The sequence below is a fragment of the Palaemon carinicauda genome, chromosome 19, assembly GCF_036898095.1.
Source record: "Palaemon carinicauda isolate YSFRI2023 chromosome 19, ASM3689809v2, whole genome shotgun sequence".
Classification (NCBI taxonomy): Eukaryota; Metazoa; Arthropoda; class Malacostraca; order Decapoda; family Palaemonidae; genus Palaemon; species Palaemon carinicauda.
The window spans coordinates 111,510,437-111,524,188 of record NC_090743.1 but is presented as its reverse complement, the minus strand read 5'-3'; positions in this window follow the sequence as shown (position 1 = coordinate 111,524,188).

Here is a 13,752-nt window from a genome sequence, read left to right as displayed (position 1 = left end):
TCACTGGACTGGAACAGATGGTCCAAGATCTACCTGTTCCCTCCCACCAACCTTCTGCTGAAAGTCCTCTCCAAACTGAGAACCTTCAAAGGGACAGCGGCCCTAGTGGCTCCCAAGTGGCCCCGGAGCAACTGGTACCCCCCTGGTCCTGGAGCTGCAGCCCAAGCTGATCCCTCTCCCGGGCCCAGTTCTCTCCCAACAAGTACAGAAGTCGACTGTCTTCGCTTCATCATCGAAAATCAAGGACCTTCATCTCATGATTTTCTCTCCCTAGCCGCAAAGAAGAGGTTTGGGATCTCGAAGAAAAGTCTAGACTTCCTCGAGGAATACAAGACCGAATCCACAAGACGGCAATACGAATCATCCTGGAGAAAATGGGTCTCTTTCGTCAAGACAAAAAATCCTAAAGAAATCACAATTGATTTCTGCATGTCCTTCTTCATTCACCTTCATGGACAAGGATTAGCAGCCAATACGATTTCAACCTGCAAATCGGCCTTGACCAGACCAATTCTGTATGCCTTCCAAATTGATCTGTCCAGCGACATCTTCAATAAACTACCGAAAGCATGTGCTCGTCTACGCCCAGCACCCCCACCGAAACCGATCTCCTGGTCATTAGACAAGGTGCTCCATTTCGCCTCCAACTTGGATAATGATTCATGCCCTCTCAAGGATCTGACTCAGAAAGTTATATTTCTCTTTGCTCTTGCTTCGGGAGCCCGAGTCAGCGAAATAGTGGCATTATCAAGAGAAGAGGGTCACATCCTGTTTACTGATACAGGAGACATTACCCTCTCCCCTGATCCGACGTTTCTCGCCAAAAATGAATTACCCACCAAAAGATGGGGCCCCTGGAGAATATGCCCCCTGAAGGAAGATGTCTCTTTATGCCCAGTAGAGAGCCTCAAGGTCTATCTTCGCAGAACTTCGAACTTTGGTGGAGGCCAACTCTTCAAAGGAGAAACATCGGGCAGCGACCTGTCACTGAAACAATTAAGAGCGAAAATCACCTACTTCATTCGCAGAGCGGATCCTGACAGTACACCCGCCGGTCATGATCCTAGGAAAGTTGCATCATCTCTGAATTTCTTTCAGAGTATGGACTTTGAAAGCCTTAAAAGCTTCACAGGCTGGAAGTCCTCGCGCGTTTTCTTTAAACATTATGCGAAACAAGTGCACGAAGTCAAACATTTTGTGGTAGCCGCAGGTAGTGTTATGAAACCTGCACCTAACTCTGCATAGAACAGTGAGTTACTTGGGACTCTAACTCTTCGGGTGCCTATGTTGACCCTCGAGCGATACATAGTGATGTCGAAAACACTTAGTGCTTTTATAACTGTTCTTATCCCAGGTGAAATGTCATAGTTGTCACACAAGTGCCGCATGCCCTGAGCATGATGTGTTTTAATCAAAGACTAACGTTCCTCGAGAACGAGTGCCTACTAATAAATTTGAAATTCCTTTTCAGATTCAAGAGCAAGTCTTTATTACTATGTACATTATAATTACTGTAAATGAACTTTACTTATTGCTGCAATTCATTTAATTTCTGCATTTGTGAAATAAAATTTCTATTTTATTACCTGTGCGTCTCAATCAGCTCCTACTTACTATGAAATACATGCCTGTCATAGTTTTATTATCCCCTTTCCTTGTGGTTCATGGAGAAATTAAGATACTAACTCTTAATTTATATTCACTCTGATTATGTAATGTTCCAATACGAATACTTACTCTTCATACCCTGGAGATGAAACCAACCTTCTCAGCACACAGTGTCCAACCACCACTGGTCTGCTTTCAGAATGTTCCTATACGAATGCTAAACATTCAGCTTCGTCTCCAAGTTCTTCAAGTTCTTCTATCAGGGTGAATAGCCCTTCAATACCACTTTGACGTCGGCATGGCCCGTGGGAACTTCACTGCCAAGGGGGGCAGGAAGATTCTTCCCTACGGTCCTTTACTAAGATTACTATGCTATTTTGTCAATGCCCTCGGCACTTACTAATAGGGGAAAATCTACCACGATACATTGATTCTCTGGTATTCTTCCATCAGGACGCCATGGCTTGAGCCCAAAAAACGGATTTTGAGCGAAGCGAAAAATCTATTTTTGGGTGAGATAGCCATGGCGTCCTGATGGACCCTCCCTGCTACTTCGTACAGTTTTTAGGTCCCACCCTGCTCTGCTGTATCATGGTGATCGGCAAGCAACTGGCTTCAGGATGAAGACGGTCGTGACGTCATTTAAGCAATGGCGCCCGTTTGTTTACGTCTCGAGTACCAGAAGTAGCCACGGATGAGATTAGCTATGGAACGGCTCCCAGCTATTCTCAGCCCTTACACACCGAAGCATTAACTCTGTTCGGGGTGTAGATAGCTATTTGGCGCGTTAATACATGCGTCCCCTGTTGATATACGATGTCTTAAAAGGGAAACCTTTAGGATACTCGCTCCAGAAGTTAGAATTCTGTGATAACCTGTGGTTAAATTCTCTGGGAATATCTTAGTAGTTATTTACCCAAGGAAGCTACCAAAAAGGAACCTTCCATCAGGACGCCATGGCTATCTCACCCAAAAATAGATTTTTCGCTTCGCTCAAAATCCGTTATTTCGGCAGATCTATAGACATTGTTGCTTCCAATAGTAGAGTTGTCCCTTCTTATTCATGGGTTTGAGCTTTACGAATTCGGTCATTCCCGATACAGAAAACCGTATAACATATTAAATAAGATATCACCTACTCAAGGTTTTGAGATAATTACTCTCATGGGTCAACATTTTTACACCAACTGCACAAAGCAGAAAAGCTCAACTTTATAGCTAACATGTAAACTATAAAATGAAATACCCTTTGTATAGTAATCCTAATACAACAATAACAATTATTAAAAGCAAGTTTATACATATATTATGGAAATATATGATATGTATACTATATGTAATGCATACAGTTTATATAATGCTGATGAAAAATATAAATATGCATCACAGTTAAATGAAAAAATTCTCTGTGAAAAAAATTTATAATTTAAATTGGATTTTTCTTATTTAAATAGGTAAGTGAGGCAAAGAGGGCATCTGACGTGAGGTGGGGTCAGGGATTGGGTTATTCATATGAAGAGAATAAGAAGTTTTGGAAAGAAGTGAAGAGAGTAAGGAAGACTGGTTCAAGAATTGAAGAGACAATGAAAGATGGAAATGGAAGCTTGTTAAAAGGAGAGGAGGCAAGGAAAAGGTAGGCGAAATATTTTGAAAGTTTACTGAATGTTGAGGATAATAGGGAGGCAGATATAATTACTGTTGCAGTGTTGAGGTGCCAGTGATGGGAGATGAGAATGAGAGAGAGATTACAATAGATGAAGTGAGGAGAGCACTAGATGAAACGAGAGAAGGAAAAGCGTCTGGTATGGATGGTGTGAGAGCTGAGATGTTGAAGGAAGGGGGTGTGACTGTACTTGAATGGTTGTTGAGATTGTTTGTGTGTTTCATGTTGTCAATGGTACCAGTAGATTGGGTTTGTGCGTGTATTGTACCACTATATAAGGGTAAGGGAGATGTGCATGAGTGTTGTAATTCAAGGGGTATTAGTTTGTGGAGTGTAGTTGGAAAAGTGTATGATAGAGTACTGATTAATAGGATTAAAGATAAAACAGAGAATGCAATCTTAGAAGTACAGGGTGGTTTTAGAAGAGGTAGGGGTTGTATGAATCAGATTTTTACATTTAGGCAGATATAAGAGAAATATGTAGCTAAAGGTAAGGAGGTGTATGTTGCGTTTATGGATCTGGAGAAAGCATATGATAGACTTGATAGGGAAGCAATGTGGAATGTGATGAGGTTATATGGAGTTGGTGGAAGGTTATTGCAAGCAGTAAAAAGTTTCTACAAAGGTAGTAAAGCATGTGTTAGTTTAGGAAATGAAGTGAGCAATTGGTTTCCTGTGACAGGGATGTGTGATGTCGCCGTGGTTGTTTAACTTGTATGTTGATGGAGTGGTGAGAGAGGTGAATGCTCGAGTGCTTAGACGAGGATTGAAACTGGTAGATGAGAATGACCATGAATGGGAGGTAAATCAGTTGTTGTTTGCGGATGATACTTGTACTGGTTGCAGACGCGGAAGAGAAGCTTGACCGATTAGTGACAGAATTTGGAAGGGTGTGTGAGAGAGGGAAGTTAAGAGTTAATGTGGGTAAGAGTAAGGTTATGAGATGTACGAGAAGGGAAGGTGGTGCGAGGTTGAATGTCATGTTGAATGGAAAGTTACTTGAGGTGGATCAGTTTAAGTACTTGGGGTCTGTTGTTGCAGCAAATGGTGGAGTGGAAGCAGATGTACGTCAGAGAGTGAATGAAGGATGCAAAGTGTTGGGGGCAGTTAAGGGAGTAGTAAAAAATAGAGGGTTGGGCATGAATGTAAAGAGATTTCTGTATGAGAAAGTGATTGTACCAACTGTGATGTATGGATCGGAGTTTTGGGGAATGAAAGTGACAGAGAGACAGAAATTGAATGTGTTTGAGATGAATGGTCTAAGGAGTATGGCTGGTGTATCTCAAGTAGATAGGGTTAGGAACGAAGTAGTGAGGGTGAGAATGGGTGTAAGAAATGAGTTAGCAGCTAGAGTGGATATGAATGTGTTGAGGTGGTTTGGGCCATGTTGAGAGAATGGAAAATGGCTGTCTGCTAAAGAAGGTGATGAATGCGAGAGTTGATGGGAGAAGTACAAGAGGAAGGCCAAGGTTTGGGTGGATGGATGGAGTGAAGGAAGCCCTGGGTGATAGGAGGATAGATGCGAGAGAGGCAAGAGAGCGTGCTAGAAATAGGAATGAATGGCGAGCGATTGTGATGCAGTTCCAGTATGCCCTGCTGCTTCCTCCGGTGCCTGGGATGACCACGGAGGTAGCACCAGTAGGGGATTCAGCGTATGAAGCTTCATCTGTGGTGGATAACGGGGGAGGGTGGGCTGTGGCACCCTAGCAGTACCAGCCAAACTCGGTTGAGTCCCTTGTCAGGCTGGGAGGAACGTAGAGGAGAGGTCCCCTTTTTTGTTTCATTTGTTTGATGTCGGCTACCCCCCAAAATTGGGGGAAGTGCCTTGGTATATGAATGTATGTATGTATTAAATAGAAGTGTTTATTCCACCATCCTCCTTTCAAATCTGAGGATGGATATGTTCAGGCAAACCCATCAAATTGTTTATGCCTTACTTGACAGACTTAGTCTAAGAAAACGGATTTTGAGCGAAGCGAAAAATCTATTTTTGGGTGAGGTAGCCATGTCGTCTTGGTGGAAATTCCTTCATTAGTAGCTTCCTAGGTATATTTGACTACAGTGATATATCCCAGAGAATTTACCAAAGGTACTGTATCCAGAATTCTAACTCCTGGTGCGAATATCCCTTAAAATTTTAAAAAGGGATATCGCGTAATATCAGAGGACGTGTTCTTGACACGTCTCATAGCTATCTACACCCCTAATAGTGCTTTCGCTTCGAGGGGAAAAGTGGCAAGAATAAAGGAGAGTCGTTAAAGAGGCGACGCTCCTACCGTACTGTAAATAGTGCGCCAAATCGCCACCGTGCGCCGCCACCAAGCCATTCTTTGTAGCTTTGTAGGTGTTGCAGATACAGTACCATAGGGAGGGATTCATTATCCTTTTGTCTAAAAGAGGGTGGGTCCATCAGGACGACATGGCTACCTCACCCAAAAATAGATTTTTCGCTTCACTCAAAATCCATTTTTAGGGCTCAAGCCATGTCGTCGTGATGGAAGTTTACCAGAGCATTAATGTATCTGTGGATTTTTAATAGTGCCGTTCATCTCGAGATAAATTTTTCCTTTCGGTCTTCTAGACCTAGAGGCACTTGATGTTACCGTTATACATCAATCAGCTGATCATGAAATATGTCAGTGCTTCCTGCCCCCTAAAGGGAGGAGTCTGGGCAGACTCAAGGAAAAAACCCGAGGATTGCGAGTTCAAGGAAACAATCTAGCAAACAGTTTGTATATTAGTGTCATCATATACGTAAAGCATAGTTTGTACTTGGATGGTATTGACCTGTGCAGGTTACTGGTACCTCCCAGGTCTGTTGTTAAAGAGACAGACAGGTTTATATACGTGTAGGAAACCTTAAACAGTAAAATGAAAAGTCTAGTACAATAACTTCTTACCTGTTTGTTTGGAACAATAGTAATCTTAGTTCCCAATATTTTCTTAAGTATTAAAAGAATCAAGGATGCTCTGACTTTATTCTTAAACTAGAATGTTTGAGGCGAAAGAGATGCAAAGATTCCTTCTATTGTTTATTACAATAAATTTAGAAATCATAGTTGTATTCAATTACATATTACACTGAACAATTCTGCATAGAAGCATAAACAGTAATAACAGAAATAAAAATCGGTTTCACATGAAAAGGAAACACCAGCCACTCTATGGGAAATAAGAATTTCACTATGCATTCTGTTGTTACTAGGAACACTGTGCATATAGGTATGCCTGGCACTTGTGTCAGTCTGTTATGCTTAAAGTCACCTGTGTGAATAGAACAGTCTATAGTGTCATCACTAAACACAATACTCAACATGATATGCCTTGAGAGTCTATCATGTACACCCTTCACTAAAAGTCCCAAATAGTGCACTGTTCTTCGCAGTAATCAAGCGGCAGGTTTGATTACACTGCCTGCCGCCACCACATGAAATTTTATTTCTTGTAATTGCTTCGCGTAGTGTTTGAAGAAAACTCTGGACGACTTCCATCCAGTATAAGCACGAAGGCTTTCAAACGACATCGTCTGAAAGAAATTCAGAGACGAGGCAACTTTTCTCGGATCATGACCTGCGGGTGTACTGTCTGGATCCGCTCTGCGTATAAAATAGGTGATTTTCGCCCTTAACTGTTTTAAGGATAATGTTGAACTGGAAGTCTCTCCCCTGAAAAGCTGACCTCCCTTAAGTCTGAAGTTCTACGAAGATAGACCTTTAGGCATTCCACTGGGCAGAGGGATGCTTCTTCCTTCAGAGGGCAGATTCTCCAGGGACTCCATCTCTTAGTGGGCAGCTCGTTCTTGGCGAGAAACGTCGGGTCCGGAAAGAGGTTCAGTTCTCCGGAGTCTGTGAACTGAATGTGGCCATCATCCCTCGAGAGGGCCACTATTTCGCTAACTCTGGCTCCTGAGGCTAGTGCAAATAAGAATATCACCTTTTGAGTCAAGTCTTTCAGCGAGCAATCTTCATTGTTCAGGGTTGATGCTAAGTGAAGAACCTTATCCAAAGACCATGAAATGGGCTTTGGAGGAGCTGCGGGCCGAAGTTTAGCGCAGGCTTTAGGAATCTTGTTGAAGATTTCATTGAAAAAGTCTACCTGGAAGGCGTAAAGCATTGGTCTGGCTAGGGCAGATTTACATGTAGTAATCGTATTGGCTGCTAAACCTTGTTCATGAAGATGGATGAAGAAGGACAAGTAGAAATCCGTAGAAATCTCCTTAGGTTTTTTCGCCTTGACAAAGGCCACCCATTTCTTCCAGGAAGACTCATATTGTCTTCTTGTTGACTTTGACTTTTATTCTTCTAAGAAGTTGATACTGTCCCTAGAAATCCCAAGCCGTTTCTTGACCGCTAAGGCGAGAAAATCATGAGATGAAGGTTCTGGATTTTCTCTGATGAAGCTGAGAGTCAATTTCTGCACTTGCTGAGTCAGAACTGGGTCCGGCAACGGGATCAGCTTAAGGCGTAGTTCCATTACTAGAGGGAACCAGACGCTGTTGGGCCACTTGTGGGCCACTATTGCTGCTGTCCCTCGAAAGGATTTCAGTTTGTCGAGGACTTTCAGCAGAAGGTTGGTTGGAGGGAATAGGTAGATCTAGGACCATCTGTTCCAATCTATGGACATTGCATCCATTGCTTCCACTAGAGGATCCTCGTACGGGGCTACGTACCGGGGTAGCTTCTTGTTGTCGCTCGTTGCGAAGAGGTCTATCTGCAGTCCTGGGACTTTGCGTAATATGAAGGAGAATGATCTTGCGTCTAGGGACCATTCTGACTCTTATCGGGTTGATCCTGGATAGAGCGTCCGCCGTCACTTTGCGGAACCCTTGAAGGTGGACTGCTGACAAGTGCCATCTCTTCTTCTCCGCTAGACGGAGGATGGCCAGTATCACTTGGTTTATGTGAGGCGGTCTCGAGCCCTGTCGGTTTAGGCATCTCATTATGACTTCGCTGTCTAGAACCAGACGGATGTGGATTGAGCAGCGGGGTTTCAGTTTCTTCAGAGAGAGAAAAACTGCCATGGCTTCCAGAAAATTGATGTGGAAGGTTTTGAAGAGGGGAGACCAGGTTCCTTGGACTTTCCGATGATGAGAGTGACCTCCCCACCCTTCTTTTGAGGCATCCGTGTGAACGGTGACTGACGGTGGAGGTGGTTGTAAGGGTACCTTGTTCTTTAGGTTCTTGGCCTCCGACCATGGCTTGAGTAGGGATCGCAGACGATTTGGTATTTGTCTTTGTAGATCTCTTCGAGCGTTTGATGCGTATTTTCTCCAAACTCCTGATGCATCTTTTAATTGTGCTCTCAATACTGGATCTGTCACTGAGGCGAACTGGAGGGACCCCAACACACACTCCTGTTGCCTTCTTGATATCCAGGCGGATTGAAGGAGTCTTTTGACAGATCCTGCTATCTCTTTCCTCTTCTTTGACGGAATGGAAAGGCAGTGTGACTGCAAGTCCCAGTGGACGCCCAGCCATTGAAACTTTTGAACTGGAGATAGTCGAGATTTTTCCAAGTTGATCTTGAATCCTAAGTATTCGACGAACCGGATTACTTCCTTGGAGGCTTGCATGCACTCTTCCTCGGATGCTGCCCACACCAGCCAGTCGTCCAGGTAGGCTACCACCTGGATTCCCTTTAGGCGTAGTTGATGAATGACTGCATTCGCAAGCTTGGTGAATACCCTTGGAGCTATGTTCAGACTGAAGGGCTTGGCTCTGAAAACGTACTTTCTTTTTTGTAGTTTGAATCCCAGGTAGGGGGAAACTTGACGGCTGATTGGAACGTGCCAGTACGCATCCGTCATGTCTATGAAGACTGTGTATGCCCGTTTGGGCAAAAGGGTCCTGATGTGTTGAAGCGTCAGCATTTTGAACTTGTAGTTCACTATGAACTTGTTGAGTGGTGATAAGTCCAGAATGACTCTGAGCTTTTCCGAGTCCTTCTTCGGAACACAAAATAGCCTTCCTTGAAATCTGAGTGACTTTGCCTTCCTTATTACTCTTTTGTTCAAGAGTTCCTGAACATATTCTTCCAGAATGGGGGTTGAGTGTTGGAAGAACTGAGGAAAGTTTGGTGGAGTTGAGCTCCAACTCCACCCTAGTCCGTTCTTGATTAGGCTGTGGGCCCAGGGATTGAAGGTCCAACGATCCTGGAAGAGGAAAAGTCTCCCTCCTACCGGTAGCATCTCACTTTGAGTGCTGGTTGGAGGATTTACCTCCTTGGCCACGTCCACCTTTGTTGCCCCAACCTTTGAAGGGGTGTCTAGAGGATCCTCGAAAGGAGCCTTGAGACTTTAGCCTAAAGGTTGTTGACTGCCTTTCGAAAACTGGGGTGAACACAGGCGATTGGGTCGCCAGCATTTGGGGCACCAGTTGGAAGGTGGTGGGTGGTTGTGCCACTGTCTGGGGCACCGTAGCCATGGGAAGCTGTTGCTGTTGTCTCGGCCGAGAGGGCACTCTTGGTCGTTTCGACTTATTCTTCAGCTGGGGACCCTCATCAGCTGAAGATTTTCTTTTAGAGGACAAGCCCCATTTAGAGAGAAGATTTCTGTTCTCTGTTGCGGCTTTGTCCACAACCTCTTTGACCACTTCGCTTGGGAAGAGGTCTTTTCCCCAGATGTTGGAAGCTATCAGCTTCCTTGGTTCGTGTCTCACCGCTGCCGAGGCGAACACGAACTCTCTGCAAGCCCTTCGGGCTTTAATAAAGTTGTACAGGTCCTTGGTGACTGTCGCCAAATGAGATTTGGCGAAGACCATGTACATGTCTGGGGTATCCGGGATGCTTGCCATAGTCTCTAGGCCAGTCTGCAGAGACATGGAAGCAACAAAACGTTCTTTTGTCTCCTGTTCCCTGTGCAGAAGAAAGTCTGACAACTTCGGGAGGTCTTCGCCGAACTGTCGTCCGGCAATATCTGCCTCCAGCTTCCCGACTGTGAAGGTGTTGTGGACATCCTTCCAGTCTGCATCGTCTGATGGAAAGGCGAGGGAGAAGGGTCTACACCCTTCCAGTGTAGGGCAAGGTTTCCCTGCCTCAACTGCCTTAAGCCCTTTGTCCATAAAGGGAAAGGCACGTTTGGGGTCAGCAACGAAGGACGGGTGCTTCTTGCTGAGAGCCGGCACCTTGGAGCTAATAAAGGCCCTCTCGTTCAAGGTGGTTGTATATAAGGCCTGGGCCTTAGAGAGTTCAAGGACGATGGTCTCCTTCGGCTCTGTCTCCTCTTTGGATGCAGGTTCCGTCTTTAGACGGACATAGCAATCCGGATAGACCCCTTTACTGGGCCAAAACTCAATTTCCTCTACTGGAACAGTGCCCAGTTTCTCTGAGAGGAAGATCTCCCCCCCCCCCCCCCCCCGACATAGGCATATGCTCTGCGTACCTCCAGGGGTTGACGTCAGAGAAGGCGGGGAGACCCTTGACGTTTAGCTTCTTCGGGGCTAAGCGTGTTGCAACCAGCTGAAGCATTTCCGTTCGAAGAGAAGCTTCTTTCTCGGACGATTTCTTCTGAATGTCCTGCACCATAGACAACAGCGAGTGCAACGTACTCGTGATGGAATCTAACTGGGGTGCAGTGGAAGAATCGAAGGCACCGGCTCAGTCACCGTGGCTGATGATACCAAAATCGTTTCGGTTTTCTCGACTTTGGCTTCAGGTGGTACGTCATCCACCTGATCCAGTTCCTCCAATAGGAGATTGTTCTCTGTCTCCTCCGAGATAACTGACATGTTGTCCTCCAATTGGATGCTCTCCAAGGCATCTGATACTTCAGATTCTACCGGAATCTGGACAAGGGAAATCTCAGGTTGAGCCTGGGGAATAACCGCATCCGAAGATGCTCTAGGGAAAAGGCAAGCCCTCATCCTCTCATTAGGAAGGTATGGGCCAGAGGTGTTCTTCTGGAAGCCCGACCCATGTTCGCAGCGTCTCCCTTGCTGCGTCCCTTGACTCAGTAGACTTTTGGTCATCAAAAGCCTCTTTCACCAGTTTTTCACAAAAGGTACATACCTGTGGGTTCCAGTACTCGAGAGCCCCCTTGGTGACTGCGCAGCGAGCATGGGCCCTGCACATGCCATGGCCGTAGAAGTTCTGACTACGGACCCTGCAAAAGTTGTTCCCGCACTCTGGATGCTCCTCCTGTAAAGAAAGAAAAGCATATAAGTATTCGGTGAAATTCTCAGATTTCAGCATACATATTATTAATAATATTAGCTTGGATAGGGTAAGCTAGAGATAGGAAAGACACCTACATGTGTTTCCTGTCCAGCCCATTGCTATGACCTCCTCCGATATTGAACACTAAATTCTTAACGAATTTTAGGGGAAGATGACGAATTTTAGGGGAAGATGATATCCTTTGATATAGAGTGTCTTCTTAACACAATCTTCTAGGTTCAATATTGGGGATTAAAAACAATAATGGTTAATAACCATTAATTAGTAGAGAGAATCGCTCTCATATATGTGATGGTCTCACAATAGGCTGCTCATGAAGCACCTTGTAGGTTGGAAAAACCTTTTGGGCTACAGCACTGACTGTCGGTAGCATGCCGCCAGTCCTGCCGGGCCTGCCGTCACATGCTGGGCTAGCCGGCATATGCCGGTCTATTCTGGACTATTTGAAGGCAGTTACTGTCTTCGAAGTAATGGACGGCAGGCCGCCGGCAGCCGAGGATCCTTCCATCAAGTAGGACCCGGCGGCAGCCGGTCCCAGTATGTCTATTGTTGTTGGGTCGTCGATCAGCGACACCCACGGTAAGCGGCGGCAGAGCAACTGCCGGCCGGCAGACAATCGACATGGCCCAGTAAAATGAAAGGCAGAGAAAATGAGAGGATGGAGGAAGGCAAAGGCTCAGCCTTGCTGGCCTACATCCAGAATGAGGGTTCAAGTGGAAGTTATTCGGGCTTCCACCTAACCATATCCCATCCACATGGGCTATGGAAGGCAGTCCAAGGGAGGACTGAAGAACACTCTAAAGAATACGAGGGTACCTGCCGGCAAGACAGGGAACCTCAGGCCAGTTCTACAAATAATCCTTAGGGTCAAATGTAGAATGACGGCCAGGGAGGGTGATGGTTCATCCAACACAAAAGAGACAGAGGGGAGGGGGTAGATGTCCTACAGTATAAGTAAGGTAATGCCCGAAGACACCACCCAACTTAAAGGATTCTGATCTCATGGAGTAACCTCAGGTAGGAGAAATCATTTCCCTAGGTTGGGTTAGTCAAGTGAGAGAGCGGCACACAGGACACAATCTCACAAGAGAACAGAATCTCGTACCAGAGACCTTAGGCAGGGAAGAAGTCATTTCTTCGGTCTAAGATCTACCAGCACAGGACTGTCTGCTAGACCAAGGAAGGAGGGATTGTCATACAAAACCCTCCATGTATGGACTAGGGAGGTCTAGCCTCCTGTAAAGGCAGCTTAACCTGACATGGGAAATCATTTCACCAAGACAGTAAGATGCCTAACACAGACTTATTACTCTGACGTCCCGTTCTAAACTCAAAACCGACTCAGTGGTTAGGAGAAAGAAATCGAAACGCCTCAGTAAAACTTTCCCAGAACTCAGTTCACAGCAAAGCAAACTGAGGATAGCCTAGGCTAATCAGAGGGAAGGGGGATTGCTCTTAAATATCCTAGGAGATTAGTATTGACTTAAAAGGTATAGGAGGTGTCAGTCTCCCCTTAAAAGACAAGACAAGAGCAATGGGGACATGTATGAAAGTATACTAAAGCCCCTAGGCTAGTAGTCTAGGAGCATTGAGAATCGTTCACCGAAACTCTTGTATACTATCTTGGAAGAGGAAAATTTAAAACAGTAATATCTTAGATGTATAAAATGTTGCCTGAGCTTCAATAAAACTTTACCAGGAAGGTTATATCATGCATGAAGTGTGTAGGTGCCTAGGCTAGGAAGCCTAGCACTCGTGAGGCTCGATCATAAATAGCCAAATCCACGACAACAATGACATAATATAAGAATCCTTAGCTAAAATTTCTAAATAGCTAAAGTTATTAAAGCAAATAACGCCGGGAAAAAGGTCGTTCTGGCTAACTAAATGTACAGAAAGAACGACCACGTCCATGACGCCATCCGGCTGGCAACAGCTCGTTACGTTAATTACGATCTCAATCGGAAAGCAAAACGGGCAAGAGCTTACATTTACACAATTCAAAGATATTACTTAACTTTCCAGAAGCTGATGAGGCTGCTGAAGACATCATAGCGACCAATAACTCCAAAATAGCGAGAGGTAACATGGGATAACACCGGTCAACGAAGCTACAAGAGAAAGAATGGCTTGGTGGCGCCGCGCGGTGGCGATTTGGCGCACTATTTACAGTACGGTAGGAGTGTTGCCTCTTTAACGACTCTCCTTTATTCTTGCCACTTTTCCCCTCAATGCGAAAGCGCTATTAGGGGTGTAGATAGCTATGGGATTTGTCAAGAATACGTCCTCTGATATTACGCGATATCCCT